Below are 14,971 nucleotides of genomic sequence, written 5' to 3'. Positions count from 1 at the left end.
TTCCTCTTTTCTGTGTTTTTCCTTTAAAAATATTATTTCCATGGGCAATGGCTCTCTGGAAGAGAGAAAGATGCTAGGAGAAATTCTGGTAATGTAAAACATTAGATATCAATATTTTTTTAACCTCATTCTGGTTATCATTTCTACATATCGAGGCATCTCTGCTCATTAAGTCACTCAGTTTACTAGCCCTGAGCTTGGACTTTGCTTGCAGGGCAGTTTCCCTGAACCTGGAAGATACTAGTTCTGTAGATGCGAGTGATTTGCCCCTTCTCTCCATGGAGAATAAGCTTCACCTGTTCCGCTTTCCATCTGCAGCTTTGCTTGATTTTAACTCCATGGAAGGAGACGCCCCTTGGTGTCTTGTTCCCTCCTCTGCCTTCTTCCAGCTTCCTCTTCTGTGTTATCTTCTCCCATTAGATTTAAGCTCCTTGAGGGTGGGGACTTTCTTTTTCTCATTTATATCTCAAGTGCTTAGCACAGTGCCTGGTACATCGTTGCTCAGTTGTTTCAGTTTTGTCTGACTGTGTTTGAGGTTTTCTTGGCGAAGATACTGGAGTGGTTTGCCATTTCCTTCTCCAGCTTATTTTACAGATGGGGAAACTGAGGCAAGGTTAAATGACTTGCCTAGAGTTACACAGCTAGTAAGTAAGTCTAAGGCCAATTGGAACTCAAGCCTTCCTGACTTTGAGCCAGTGCTCTATCTACTTCACCAATTAGCCCTCTAAAGGTCTCAATGAAAGGAGACAGTAAAACACTCTGGAAGAGCCTCTAGCTGAAGCTAGAGTACTGTTCCAATCAGCACAGAGGTTCCGCTGCCCAGAATTGCAATCAGTATGCAATGACAGGACTTCTTTGTCGTTGTTGTTCAATCTTGACTTCATGACTCCGTTTGGGGTTTTCTTGGAGATATTGGAGTGGCTTGCCATTTCCTTCTCCAGCTCATCTGACAGATGAGGAAACTGAGGCAAACAGGGTTAAGTGACTTGCCCAGGGACATACAGCTGATAAGTGTCTGAAGCTAGATTTGTCTTTCTGACTTCAGGCCTGGCAGTCTTTCCACTGCACCACCTAGCTGCCTGGTATATACTAGGAGCTTAATAAATGTTTATTGAACTCAATTGAAAAAAATGTGCCCCACCCAAGGTCAAGGGTTTCTCTCAGTGATTCAGAATGGAAAAGCCTTATAAAGTCAACATCCTTGGGAGATTAGGGTCCCATAATAGGGCTGCCTGGTTTGCATGTACTCTCAGGGCAGCAGTACTCCGAGATTAGTCATTGGTGAGGCATTACTAGAAAGTTAATAGTTGATGGTCAAACCTGGCCCCTTAATTAAAGCACAGTTATGTGAGGACTCCCTCACTTCTACTTCAGAATAAGCAGTCATATGATAGGAGAGCCAAAACATAGTAAAACCCTCAGACTGAACTTCTGCTCTCAAAGGAGCAGTTTTCCCTAAAGGGCTGGGATCTGTGCTGAGCACAGAGTGTCCCTGCCCTTCCATGGCATTTTACTTAGTACTGGCTTGAACTCAACACAGGTGAGTTTTGATGGAGATGGGGGGAAAGAACACATGGCCCTGGGCCCAGCCAATAAAGGAAGTAATGAAGGTAAAGATTGGCAGCAAGCAGTACAGGGGAACACTGTGGCAACCAGGGCTAACCTAATGTCCCCTAAACACCAAGGGCAAGTAAATACACACATACACACACCATCCATGTCTTTGGTTTATAATGATCTTTTTAAGGGAAAGGAGTAACCAGACCTGGGATGCAGTTGGTACTTTGGAAATTCCCTCCAGGCAAATCATCATGTGACCTGCAACCCAAAAAAAGAGTTGTCTGGGGAACTGAGATGTCAAATGACTTATCCTGGGTCACACAGACAGTATTTGTCAGTCAGCCTTGAAACCTTGGTTTTCCTGACTCTGAGGATAGCTCTCTCTCCCTAAACCAAAATTGCTTCTGCAAAATGATCATTGTGATCTTTGTTAAACATTGATTGAACACTCTCAGGATTATAGATACTAAATCAACCATTCCGAAAGTAAATTGAAAGTTTTTTCTCAGCTTTTCTTGGGTCATGAAATGGTATTATTTTCCTCGCAGCTCCTCACCCAGGTGGTTTACAAGGGCAGGATTTAAGCTGGGTCTTGAATACAAAATGGAGCCCTTCTGAATTTTGGAGCAAATGCCTTCAAGGTTTTTTATCCTAGCTGAGAAGGCAGAGAGAGGTTCCAAGGAACTGAAGTCTAAAGGAAACAACAGATGAAAATTTTATATAGATGAAACAAAACATTTCTTAAAACAGAGGAAACACGCAATTAGCTACGAGATGAAACCAGTATTGGTAAATTTTAAAGGGCCCAATTATTGTTGTGTAATAGAACACTAACAGTAAAAGTTTGCTGGTGGGTCGAATTGCTATAAAATTTACAAGGGAAAGAAACAAGGTTCAAAGTACTGATATTTAATTAGCACAGGAGCAATATCTAGGCAAAACAAGATGACACAGAGCAGAGAGCTAAGGTTGTTATTGGGTCCTCTTCTGGCAGCTGTCTCTGTTGCTCCCAACCCAGGATAGACAAAAGCAAAGCTCTTCTGAACCACCAATAGTAGTCTTCCCACAGTGGGATGGAGTTGCATACCCCCTCTCTAGGTCCCTCTTGTGACTGGAAAGTCATCTGCAAGATAACATCTCAGAGGCAAAGAGGCAGGCTATAGTTATGAAATAAAGCTATAGCCATATCTGTCTGCCCATAGTGCACCTACCCACACTGTTATCTGTATTTTCACCATGCAACAACCCTAACTCAATTAAGCGGACACTGAGAAACTTGCATCAACTGTTTCAGGCCATCAGAAGAGCAGTTAGAGTAATAAATACATCAGAAAAGCTTTAATATAAAATTCTACTAGTTTAACAAATTATAGACGCCCAGAATCATTGCTTTAGAACTGGAAGGTGCCTTAGAGCTCAAATCCAAGCCCTTCATTTTACAGATGAGAAAACTGAGGGACAGAAAAAGTAAATGACTTACCTGGAGCTATACACTAGTAAGAGTTTGAGGCTGAATTTCAATCCAGATCTTCCTGACTCTAAGTACAGTGATCTATTGATTCACTTCTTTACCATCCTAACACCCAAAATCATTCAAGAAATTTAGTCAATCACAGAAGTATCCTAAAAAATTGATAGGAACAGCAAGCAATGACTGAAATCTTGGTTTTGGTGTTTGACATAAGAAGCTTCTGGCACTATTCTAATTTATTTTCTTTTAATAAAATTGAAGATTTGAAAACAAAAGAAAAAAGGAAATTTAGTCGATCCATTTAGAATACTAGAAAAATATGAGGGTTAAGCATTCTTTCGTATAGAATAAAATGTTTTTATCTCAATGAAAATAAATGTTTTTAAACTTTTGTAGTAAAGATTTTAAATATAGTAATTTTATTGATTTTTTTCAGTGTATATCTGTAGATATTTTTCATTTCATAGAAGCCTCATTTTAGGCATGTGACCAATATTTGGAGACAACCCATGTACAGTCAACATGGCATTGCAATGCTTTCTAAAGATAAATAAAAACAATTTCAGGGATTTTCTAACCTCTTTAGTTACCCATTTCTGGGATTCAAGGTCTTCTAAAATCTGACCACAACTAGCTTTTAAAAAATCATGCAGATATTTATTAATGAACTTATCTACACAATACATAGATACAAAAAGGCATAATCAATCTCTTCAATGACAATGATCTTTATATCTGAAATTTAGCAAAAGCCTTTCAGAATGAGAGGGTACTGACCTTTACTTTTTATCCAAGGTTGCATGGTGAGATATTTGGACTTGGCACAGGATAAATGTCTACATTACACGGCTAGTTCTTTCTCTGAGTAAGCCGATCTTTCTCCATTGTCTCCTCTTTGAGTTTACCTGATCTTACTGCCAATTTTCATAAGCATCCACTGAAGGATGGGATATATCTGCTCCTGCTTCTTGACAAGGAATTTTTATTTTATTTTATTTTATTTTTTGAGACTGAGTCTCCCTGTCTCACCTGGCTGGGTGCTACTCCTGATGGGCTCAGGAGTTTTGACCTGCTCTGTTTCTGACCTGGGTTAGTTCAAGGATGCCTCCTTAGGCAGCCTGGAGGCATCCCTGCCCCCAGGGCATGTTGGTTTCAGACCTACTACAGACACCTTATTGACTATAGCCCTACAGCAGCTCAGAACTCTGAACTCAAGCAATCCCTCAGCCTCAGCCTCCCCAGTGGCAGGGATTTATGTCCCCATTCTTGATCCTGAAAGTCTTGTGGGACAACCTAGTAATAATGCCACTGAAACTCAAATGTCAGTGGCAGGACAAGGAAATAGCTGCCTCTGACTTTTTCAGCCATATATATTACATGGGTCCAGAAGACATTCTTTCAAAAGCATTTTTGTATAAAATCATGTATGAAGCTATATATTTTTTGAATAATGTTTTTGACTGCTTCAAAAGTGATGAATGTGTCTAAAGGATATTTTAATTTTAAGAAATAGTGCACACAACTCTGATGGGGTGCTTGCGTGCTTGTGTTTGGGTGCTTGTGTCTGTACTTGGACCCCAATTTCTCCCTAGTTTCAGAAACACTCTCTGACAGTTTCTCCCCAGCCCAAGGACACTGTGCTTAATAATTACTCATGAGCGGGCCCCAGCAAGACCTCTTATCTCTCTTATCACTGGCATCAGATGGGACAAAGCACCGACAAACACAGAAGACCAAGGTTAGAAGTCAGAGAAACACCCCGGATGAGTAATATGGGAGGCCAAAAAAGACATGAAATCAGAAAAGTCACTAGGGCAGAAGGAGAGACTGTGAATGAAGATGGGTGGCCAGGACAGAGCATCAGGGAAAAGAAACTTATAGAGGAGGAGAGGTACGGATACAGCAGTGGAAAAGGAGGAAACATGCAGGGACCAGGGATGTTCAGATCATAGGCTGTGATCTAAGCCTCAGATTTTCAAACCTCAATTTCATAGATTATTCCATCATGTTTATATCCTACTGCAGAGAAGGGCAGAATGTCAGAGGTGATGTGTTAAGCTTGCCTCTATTCACTCCCTTAGGAGTAGGGAGATAGATGGTAGATTTCTCTCTGGCAAGGCTGATGAAAGTGGCTGCTCACCAAGCATTCTTCTTGACCCTACATGCTTCTACTCTACTTAGAGATATTGCTCAGGTGTGAGATGGTCTACCTGAGTCTACTGTCAGAAGAGCACTATGAGAGAATCCCTCTAAATTCAAGGTTCCTCAGAAGAGGTAATAGCTTAGACCATGGATGGGAATCTACAGCCTTGAGGCCACATGTGGTTCTCTAGGTCCTCAAGTGCGCTCCTTTGGCTGAATCCAAACTTCACATTACAAATACTCTTAATGAAAGGATTTATTCAATCAAAAGGCCGCACCCAAGAACCTAGGCAGGCCGGCCTCCATGTTGCAGCTTCCCCACCCCTGGCTTAGACTGTACTTCATCTTCTGCATATAGGGTCTTCTTCAATAAACCCAACGACAAAATAATCCCACTACCTTTCATGCCACCCAAGGCTTTGCTACATCAAAGATGTACGACCTCTGGGAGGAGTCATACCTTATTTATCGGCTAATTATCATTGGATAATTTATGGAGATTTTTAATAACTCATAGGGAATAAGAGGTTAACAATTTCTGATTATAAGAATGGACTAGAACATTAGCATTCTGGGGAATGGGAGAGAGATGTAGAAAAATGAAGAAAGGTTACTAATGGGAAATGTGGGAGGCTACCAGACACACTCAGCCTACTTTATGGTTTTAGCCTAAGGTTGGCTCTAGTCATGACTGTCAAAATCATCTTGCCTATCCTCTTTGGTAATTCTGCCATACGCCTCTAGTAGATGCCTATTCTACTGTATTCTTTAGTAACAAAGGAGAGTTTAGGGAAGTTCTTTAACTTCTCTAGATTAATAGGTCCCCATTTAGAGCGCTGGGGGCAGATAGGTAGCACAGTAGATAGGACACCAGACCTGGAGTAAGGGAGACTCGTCTGAGTTCAAATCTAGCCCCAGACACTTACTAAATGTGTGACCCTGGGCAAGTCATTTAACCCTGTTTGCCTCATCTGTAAAATGAGCTGGAAAAGGAAATGGCAAGGCACAAAGATACTCCAGGATCTTTGCCAAGAAAATCTAAAATGGGTTCATAAAGAGTTGGACACGATTGAAAAATGACCCAACAGCAATTTTGGAGTGTTACAGATAGAGAATACAGAACTTCAGTACAGTTTTATGTCAAAATGCTTATTTGGACCATTTAAAACATTTATTTTGAAAGCATATCAAGGAGCACTCAGTTTATTTCCATTTTGAGATCTGGAATGGCTAGGCCATCTTCCCCTGCATTTTTTTTCATTAGTTCCTTTAATATTCTGGACCTTTTGTTATTCCAAATGAATCTGGTTATTATTTTTTCTAACTCTGTAAAATAATTTTTTGGTAGTTTGATTGGTATGGCATTGAATAAGTAAATTAGCTTAGGTAGAATTGTCATTTTTACTATATTAGCTCGGCCTACCTATGAGCAACTGATGTTTTTCCAATTATTTAGATCTGACTTTTTGTTTGTGAAAAGTGTTTTGTAATTGTGTTCATATAGCTCCTGGGTTTATTTTGGTAGGTAGACTCCTAAATATTTTATAATGTCTACAGTAACTTTAAATAGAATTTCTCTTTCTATCTCTTGCTATTGGGCTTTGTTGGTAATATATAGAAATGCTGATGATTTATGTGGGTTTATTTTATAGCCTGCAACTTTGCTAAAGTTGTTTATTATTTCAAGTAGTTTTTTACTTCATTCTCTAGGATTCTCTAAGTATATCATCATATCATCTGCAAAGAGTGATAGCTTTGTTTCTTCTTTGCCTATTCTAATACCTTCAATTTCTTTTTCTTCTCTTATTGCTAAAGCTAACATTTGCAGTACAATATTGAACATCAGTGGTGATAATAGACATCCTTGTTTCACCCCTGATCTTATTGGAAATGCTTCTAGTTTGTCCCTATTACATATGCAAGCTGAAAGTTTTAGGTAGATGCTATTTATTATTTTAAGGAAGACTTCATTTATTCCTATGCTCTCTAGTATTTTTAATAGGAATGGGTATTGTATTTTGTCAAAAGCTTTTTCTGCATCTATTGAGATGATCATGTGGTTTCTGTCAGTTCTGTTGTTGATATGATCAATTATGCTGATAGTTTTCCTAATATTGAACCAGCCTTGTATTCCTGGTAGAAATCCTACCTAGTCATAGTGTATTATTCTTGTGATAAGTTGCTGTGATCTTAAATTATATTAATATTACATTGTATTATAAAGCAGCAATCGTCAAGACTGTTTGGTACTGGGGCAGCTAGGTGGTGCAGTGGATAGAGCACTGACCCTGGATTCAGGAATACCTGAGTTCAAATCCGGCCTCAGACACATAACACTTACTAGCTGTGTGACCCTGGGCAAGTCACTTAACCCCATTGCCTAGCCAAAAAAGACCAAAACAAAACAAAAAAAAAAAACCCCAACTGCTTAGTACTGGCTAAGAAATAAGAGTAGTGGATCAGAGGAATAGGTTAAGTATTCAAGACACAGTAGTCAATGACTATAGTAATCTATTATTTGATAAACCCAAAAACCCCAGCTTCTGGGATAAGAACCTACTCTTTGAAAAAAACTTCTGGGAAAACTGGAAAAGAGTATGGCAGAAACTAAGCATAGATCAAAATCTCATACCATATACCAAAATAAAGTCAAAATGGGTTTATGATTTAAATATAAAGTCTGATACTGTAAGCAAACTGGTCGAGCAAGGAATAGTTTACCTATCAGATTTATGGAGAACAGAAGAATTCATGACCAAACAGGAGAACATTACAAAATGCAAAATGCATAACTTTGATTACATTAAATTGAAAAGTTTTTACAAAAACAAAGCCAATTCAACCAAGATTAGAAAGAAAGTAAAAAAATTGGGAAAGAATTTTTACAACCAGTCTCTCTGATAAGGGCCTCATTTCTAAAATATGCAGAGAATTAAGCCAAATTTATAAGAATACAAGTCATTCCCCAATTGACAAATGGTCAAAGGATATGAATAGGCAGTTCTCAGATGAAGAAATTAAAGCCGTCTACAGGCATATGAAAAAATGCTCTAAATCACTATTGATTAGAGAAATGCAAATCAAAACAACTCTGAGGTACCACATCACACCTATCAGATTGCCAACATGACAAAACAGGAAAATGATAAATGTTGGAGAAGACATGGGAAAATTCATTGTTGGTGGAGTTGTGAAATGATCCAGCCATTTTGGAGAGCAATTTGGAACTATGCCCAAAGGGCTATAAAATGTGCATACCCTTTGATCCAGCAATAGCACTTCTAGGGCTATATCCCAAAGAGATCAAACAAATGGGAAAAGGACCCACACGTACAAAAATATTCATAGCAGCTCTTTTTGTGGTGGCAAAGAATTGGAAATTGAGAGGATGCCCATCAATTGGGGAATGGCTGAGCAAGTTGTGGTATATGAATGTAATGGAATACTATTGTGCTATAAGAAATGATGAACAGGCTGACTTCAGAAAAACCTGGAAAGACATGTATGGTCTGATGCTGAGTGAAGTGAGCAGAACCAAGAGGACTGTGTACACAATAACAGCCACATTGTGCAATGACTAATATTGTTAAACTGAACCCTTCTCAGTATTACAAGGATCTAAGACATCTCCAAAGGCCTCGTGATAGAAAATGCTGTCCACATCCAAAGAAAGGACTGTGGAAGTTGAATCGCTATGATCTTTTTTCCCCTTCTGTTGAGTTTTGTTTCCTCTTTCTGGTGGTTCCTCCTATTGGTTTTAATTTTTACTTGCAACTTCACTAATGTGAAAATATGTTTAATACGAATGTAAATGTATAGCCTATATCAGATTGTGCACCATCTTGGGGAGGGTAGAGGGGAGGAAGGGGGAGAAAAATTTTAAACTCAAAAAACATATGGAAGTGATTGATGATAAATCAAAATAAATTAATAAAATAAAAAAAAGCCCAAATGGGGTCACAAAGAACAGAACGACTTAAAAACAATAACAACAAAGTGATTGGGTCTCTGTTCATTGAAACCACAGACTTTATTAACGTAATAAAAGGTATAATGCCTGAAGGTCTCACACAATCTGATTTGGTCTACCTATCACCCATTCCCCCCCCCATCATTCCTGCCAGATGTTGCTATTCCCCTCTACCACTAGAGAGTCCCCCTAGAAAGTTATTCTTCCTGCAAATTATTCTGTCTTTCCACATCTACTCAAAAATATCATTTTTGGGGGCAGCTAGGTGGCGCAGTGAATGGAACACCAGTCCTGAAGTCAGGAGGACCTGAATTCAAATCCAGCCTCAGACCAAACACTTGACACTTACTAGCTGTGTGACCCTGGGCAAGTCACTTTTGCCTATTGCCTAAAAAAAATTTGCCAATTGTGTAAAATATATATTTATATGTAATTTATTAGCCCCCACCAACATATTTAGTTCTACTATTCAGTCATAGGACACAATCTGTTTAAAATACAGGCATTTAATAATCTATACTAGAACAAAAGCATAAATCTGGAGCACATTCTCCCACAAATACATATAATCAAATGTGGGAAGAGTAGCCGTACCGAGGGCTCACATTCATGAAGAAGCATGCAGAGACAGGGTACAATTCATCCCCTCAACACTGAGGACTACCTGCAGAGGTTTGCTCTACCCCATTACGTAATCATTCTAGTAAAAGGCATAGTGGATAAATCTTTCAAGTGTACTTTGACATGTCACTCAACACCTTTCCCCTAAGGATTTTCGCCATTTAAATGGTAAAAGAGGGAAGGTAAGAATAAAAGTAAGCAAAGAAGGCAAAGACATTAGCATCCACCCTCCAAAACCTAATTCCTATCTTATTACATATTTGTAGCTGGCAACAAGCTTTCAAGTTTTAATCAACCCAGCTCTAGCCAGAATTAAGGGGAGGAAGATTTAGTATTTTTATAGTTGACCTTTTCCCCCGGCAATCTAAAAGACATAATTTTTGGAAGTCTCATTTTTTACCAATCCAAGAGAAAGATATTCCAATAAGGAATACTGAAAACAATATAAGTGCTTAGACAGGAGTCAGAAAGAAAATTAAGATGTAAAGTCACCCTGTCTGGCACACTGCCACTAGTCCCAGTCACAGCCCTAGCTTCTGACCCAACCCTAGTAAAACGAGTCCAAAGACTTGTTACCCCTAGTTCTTAGCTCTAGAAAGGAAGTACAAGCTTAAGCTAATGGCAGTAGCAGCAAGAGCTACAGACATCCCAGATTTGTTTTGCTGGTCCAGGCATGAGGGAAAGAAGATAGATTTACAATTCCATTCTCCATCCTCCCATTCTTCAGTCCACTTCCCTTCTTCCCATAACCTCCATCACCTTCACACACTATCTGAATATTCTAGTGGTACATCATTTTTGACAGTCTTCCAAGAAACCAACCCCTTCTGATTCATGCTTGTCTACAATATAGGCAATTCTGAAGATCTAAAAGCAATTTATTCACAATAAAACTAGCATAATACCTAGATTTAGCCATTCCATTAAGATGTCATAACAAATATTTCATCACAGTTACTACTACTGTCAATTAAAAGATCTTCATTGATTGAAATTTTTAAAAAATTTCCTACCAAGTTCTATTCCCAAGTCCAAAATTTTGTAGTTGATTGAAAATTTTGCCAATTATCTAATATACAAATACCCAGAGAGACATTTGCAGAGCAGAGAGAATCTTTATCTTCTGGGTGTGTTTGGGAAAAGAGGGCTTAGTCTAGGCAGAGTGCCAAAGCTTCAGTTAACATTTCACAACCCTCACTCTTGAAGATCTTAGATCTAAAAATCTTGATAGAGGCAATAACTAAGTGTTACCCAACAGGGTAACTGTAATGGACTGAAATGGATTTCTACACTATTTCAACTCTCAGTAGAGATAGACTTACCATAAGTAGACTTACCATGCTTCAAAAATAAACTGCTTAAAAATACATGTTTAGCTTCATATGCAAGAGTTGGAATGTTTTTTGGTTTGGAAAGCCAATTTTATGGAAGCATTACAAATTGATGACTACTCCAAAGACCCAAGATATAACTCAGAAAGCAATGAACAGATGGCAATAGCCAGTCCTAAGTATGCTGAATGAAGACTATTTCACATGGCATATTTAATCTGAGTCATAAAAGCATTCCTAACATCTGGTGATGGCCAAAATGTTACAGAATCAGACAGATAAATAGTCACATAGGCCTTGGAGTTCCTCTGGAGTCCTTTTAAGTCATGGAGAACTATAGAATAACACAGCATAACCTTATGAAAGAAGGTGAAATAAAGGAAGAACAAACAGAAAATCATAGAAGTAATTACCGAGCTAAAATATAAACAAGGTGACTCACAAAGTTCTAACCAGTTAAGAGTGCTCAATAGAACGATTGTTCTGCCTGTGAGCAGGAAGGCTTCTTATATGGCCCATATGGACACTTGCAGAATGTCTGAGCAGGAAGGCATCTTAAAGGTCATTTGACTTCCTTTATTATACAGAATCAAGTACACAGCACGCAGGCTTCTTTCATTTGTCATGGCTCTTCCAACACAGACGGCCGATATATTCATACTGAGGTCTTTTTGAGGGCACGGACTATTTCAGTTTTGTCTTTTTATCTCTAGCACGTAATCCAGCACCTGACATGTCACAGTTGCTTCAGTGAATGTTTATTGCGTTGCATTGAATTGCTATGAAACACAACAATGCCAATCACCAATTCATAGGAGTAATACAAGGTCCTCTCATGACGCTTCCACTTGCTCTAAGGGAGAGTAGTGATGGTTCAGTATTGGTAAGTTCACTGCCATGATCATAGATTTGAAGCTGGAAGGGACCTTAGAAGCCAATTAGCCCAACTCCATCATTTTATAGATGAAGAAACCAGACAAGCAAAATTCAGTGACCAAATCAAGTCAGTCAGTCAATCAGCATTTATTAAGCTCCTACTGTGTGACAAAAAATGTACCAAGTACTGAGGACAAAAAAGGGCAAAAGGAGGCAGCTAGGTGGCACAGTGGATAGAGTACCAGTCCTGGATTCAGGAGGACCTGAGTTCAAATCCGGCCTTGGACACATAACACTTACTAGCCGTGTGACCCTGGGCAAGTCACTTAACCCCATTGCCTAGCAAAAAAAAAAAAAGGGCAAAAGACAGTCCTCATTCTCATAGTCTGAGGGGTCAAAGTCATATAGGTAGACACTTATTCTGGGAGCCAAGATGGTAGATTAGAGGCAGCCATTCAACTGAACTCTCTCAACATTGCCCTCAAAACAATTTTAAAATAGTATCTCAAGTCAAATTTTGGAGTGGCAAAACCAACAAAAGGCCAGGGTGAGATATTTTTCTGGCCTAAGAAACTTAGGAGGTCCATAGGCGAGGTCTGTAACACCAGCATGGAGGCCTGTCCAAAGTGTGCACATGCAGCAGCTTTAGGAGCTCTCAACCCAGAGACCAGGGTCAGACGGCTGGTCAGAAAGAGATTACAGGAACCCATTACTGGCACTGGGTATAGCTGGCACTGAGTGGCAACTCTATTGCCCATATGTAGTTCTGGGTGACAGTTTCAGGACCAAAACAAACGCTAAAACTTGCAGCTCCAGGGGAGCAAGGTCCCTGTAAAGACCAGAGCACCCACCAGGAGAGCAGTGACCACACCTCTTCCCGGATTACACCATTTTAGAAGCACTGAAAACTTGCAGACTCACAAAACTAGCTTTGAAAACATCAGCACAAATAAGCGTCAAGCTTGGGACAGTGTGAGCACAGCCCAACTTTAACATAGAGTTCAAAGTCAAGAAATAAGCTGGAAAAGTGGGCAAATAGCAACAAAAAGAATTGGACCATAAAAAGCTACTACAGTGGCAGAAAAGACCAAGACATAAACTCAGAAGAAAACAGTATGAAAACAGCTACCAACACAGCTTCAAAGAAAAATGCTAATTGGACTCAAGCCCAAAAACAATTCTTGGAAGAGTTAAAGAAAGAGATAAGTGGTAGAGGAAAAACTGAGAAAAGAAATGAGTGGTGCAAGAAAGTTATGAAAAGAGAATTAATAGCTTTTAAAAGAGGCACCAAAAAATGCTGAGGAAAATTAGCCAGAAGACACTTGACTTTGGATTCAGAAATGAAGCAGAGTAACATTTTGAAATAGCATGAATTGGTCACCAGGAATTCCTGGGATATATAAAGCTTTACAGATGTTAAATTCCAATCTGTCCTCTCAATCCTTCTGCCCTTATTCCAATAATTACATCATTAAATAAAGTCATCGGATGCCTTCCAGTATCCTATACAGGAAATTTTCCAGGTCAAATCCTTTTCTTTTTGTTCATTATTAAGAAACCTGGATCTGCCAAATATCTCAAGTTCGTTAAGCCTGAGGAAATATAAAATTCTGCTTTATGCCAGATGTTGCCTGGCATATCTTTGGGGATTGGGGATTGTCACAACTCCAGAATGCACAAATATCAGCACATACTGGGCAGATTTCTCCTTTGATCTTCAATGATCTTCAGGCATTTGACATTAGCAGATTTTGCATCACTATAAAGACTTGCTAGGTTATATTAGGGCTACAGTAGGGACTTCTGGTTGTTTTTTTCTCTCGAAGCTCCATGGTGGTGGTTGTTGTTGTTTTTTAATCATAGTTTGTCTCTACTTTTCAAAGCTCCTCCTTCATATTCTAGACTTCTAGGGAATAAGATGGCAAAGTCACATCTTCTGGCTCTCCTCACAGTTCCTGCAATTCAAGCTTCTGGCTGTTCAGCCAACTACTCACTAGATCAGCAGCCAGCTCCTTTCTGACTCTCTGTTGCCCCCAGAAGGCATTATTGGAAGAGATTTCATAAGGATCAACTTAGTGAATGACATATCTTCCAGACACTAGAGACAAGTATCTTCCTAATAAAAGGGCCATGAAGACAGTGATCATATTATCCAAACCAAAAGTCAGAACCCAGTCTTATATAAAGAATTTCATTCTGTTTTGTGCATTTATGTATAAGAAAAGAAAATAGCACAATAAAGTAGAAAGAGAACTGACTCAAGTCAAAGGACCTGAGTTCAAATCCTGCCTTTGATACTCACTACTTGTATGGCCTTGCTAGTCACTTAACTTCCCTGGGTATCAGTTTCCTCACTGGTAAAATGAAAGGTTAGACTCAAAAGTCTCTGAGGTCTCTACCAATTTTCGATGGTAGGATCACAAATTTAGAGCTAGAAAGTATCCAAAAGCTCGTTTAGTCTCCTTTATTTTACAAATGAGGAAACTGAGGGTTAGAGTTTTTAAGAGGCTTTCTCAAACTCACAGATAATAATTGGTAAGGCCAGGATTTGGACCCAGAGCCTGTGACTTCAAATCTAGTGGTCTTCCCTCGGTGCCACACTGCTTCTCTATTTCTGATTCTCATGCCCAAATTTGATCAGATTATAAAAACTAAACTATGTCTGGTTAAATATTCAGTGGATTTCCTTTATTGGAAACGAATAGCATGTGAAATTCAGAAAATCTATATATAAGTTTATACAATATTTGCATTGTCTTTTTTGTCATTTGTCTCCTGTTGAAGCTGAAGACATATTTGTTATCCACTCACGTTGGTTTGAAGAGCTTGGCTTATTCAATAAATCTATATTCTTTTTCAATTTTTATTTATTTTGCCAAGAGAAGCAACAAGGTATAGTTACTAGAGAGCAAGCCTTGGAATTAGGAAGACCTGAATCCAACATTGTCAGTCAACAATCCTTTTTTAAGTGCCTTTTTTATGTGCTATGCACTGTGCTAA

The sequence above is a fragment of the Phascolarctos cinereus genome, unplaced genomic scaffold (genome assembly GCF_003287225.1).
Source record: "Phascolarctos cinereus isolate Bilbo 61053 unplaced genomic scaffold, phaCin_HiC Scaffold_9;HRSCAF=440, whole genome shotgun sequence".
Taxonomy (NCBI): Eukaryota; Metazoa; Chordata; class Mammalia; order Diprotodontia; family Phascolarctidae; genus Phascolarctos; species Phascolarctos cinereus.
Note: the sequence above shows the minus strand (reverse complement) of the source record.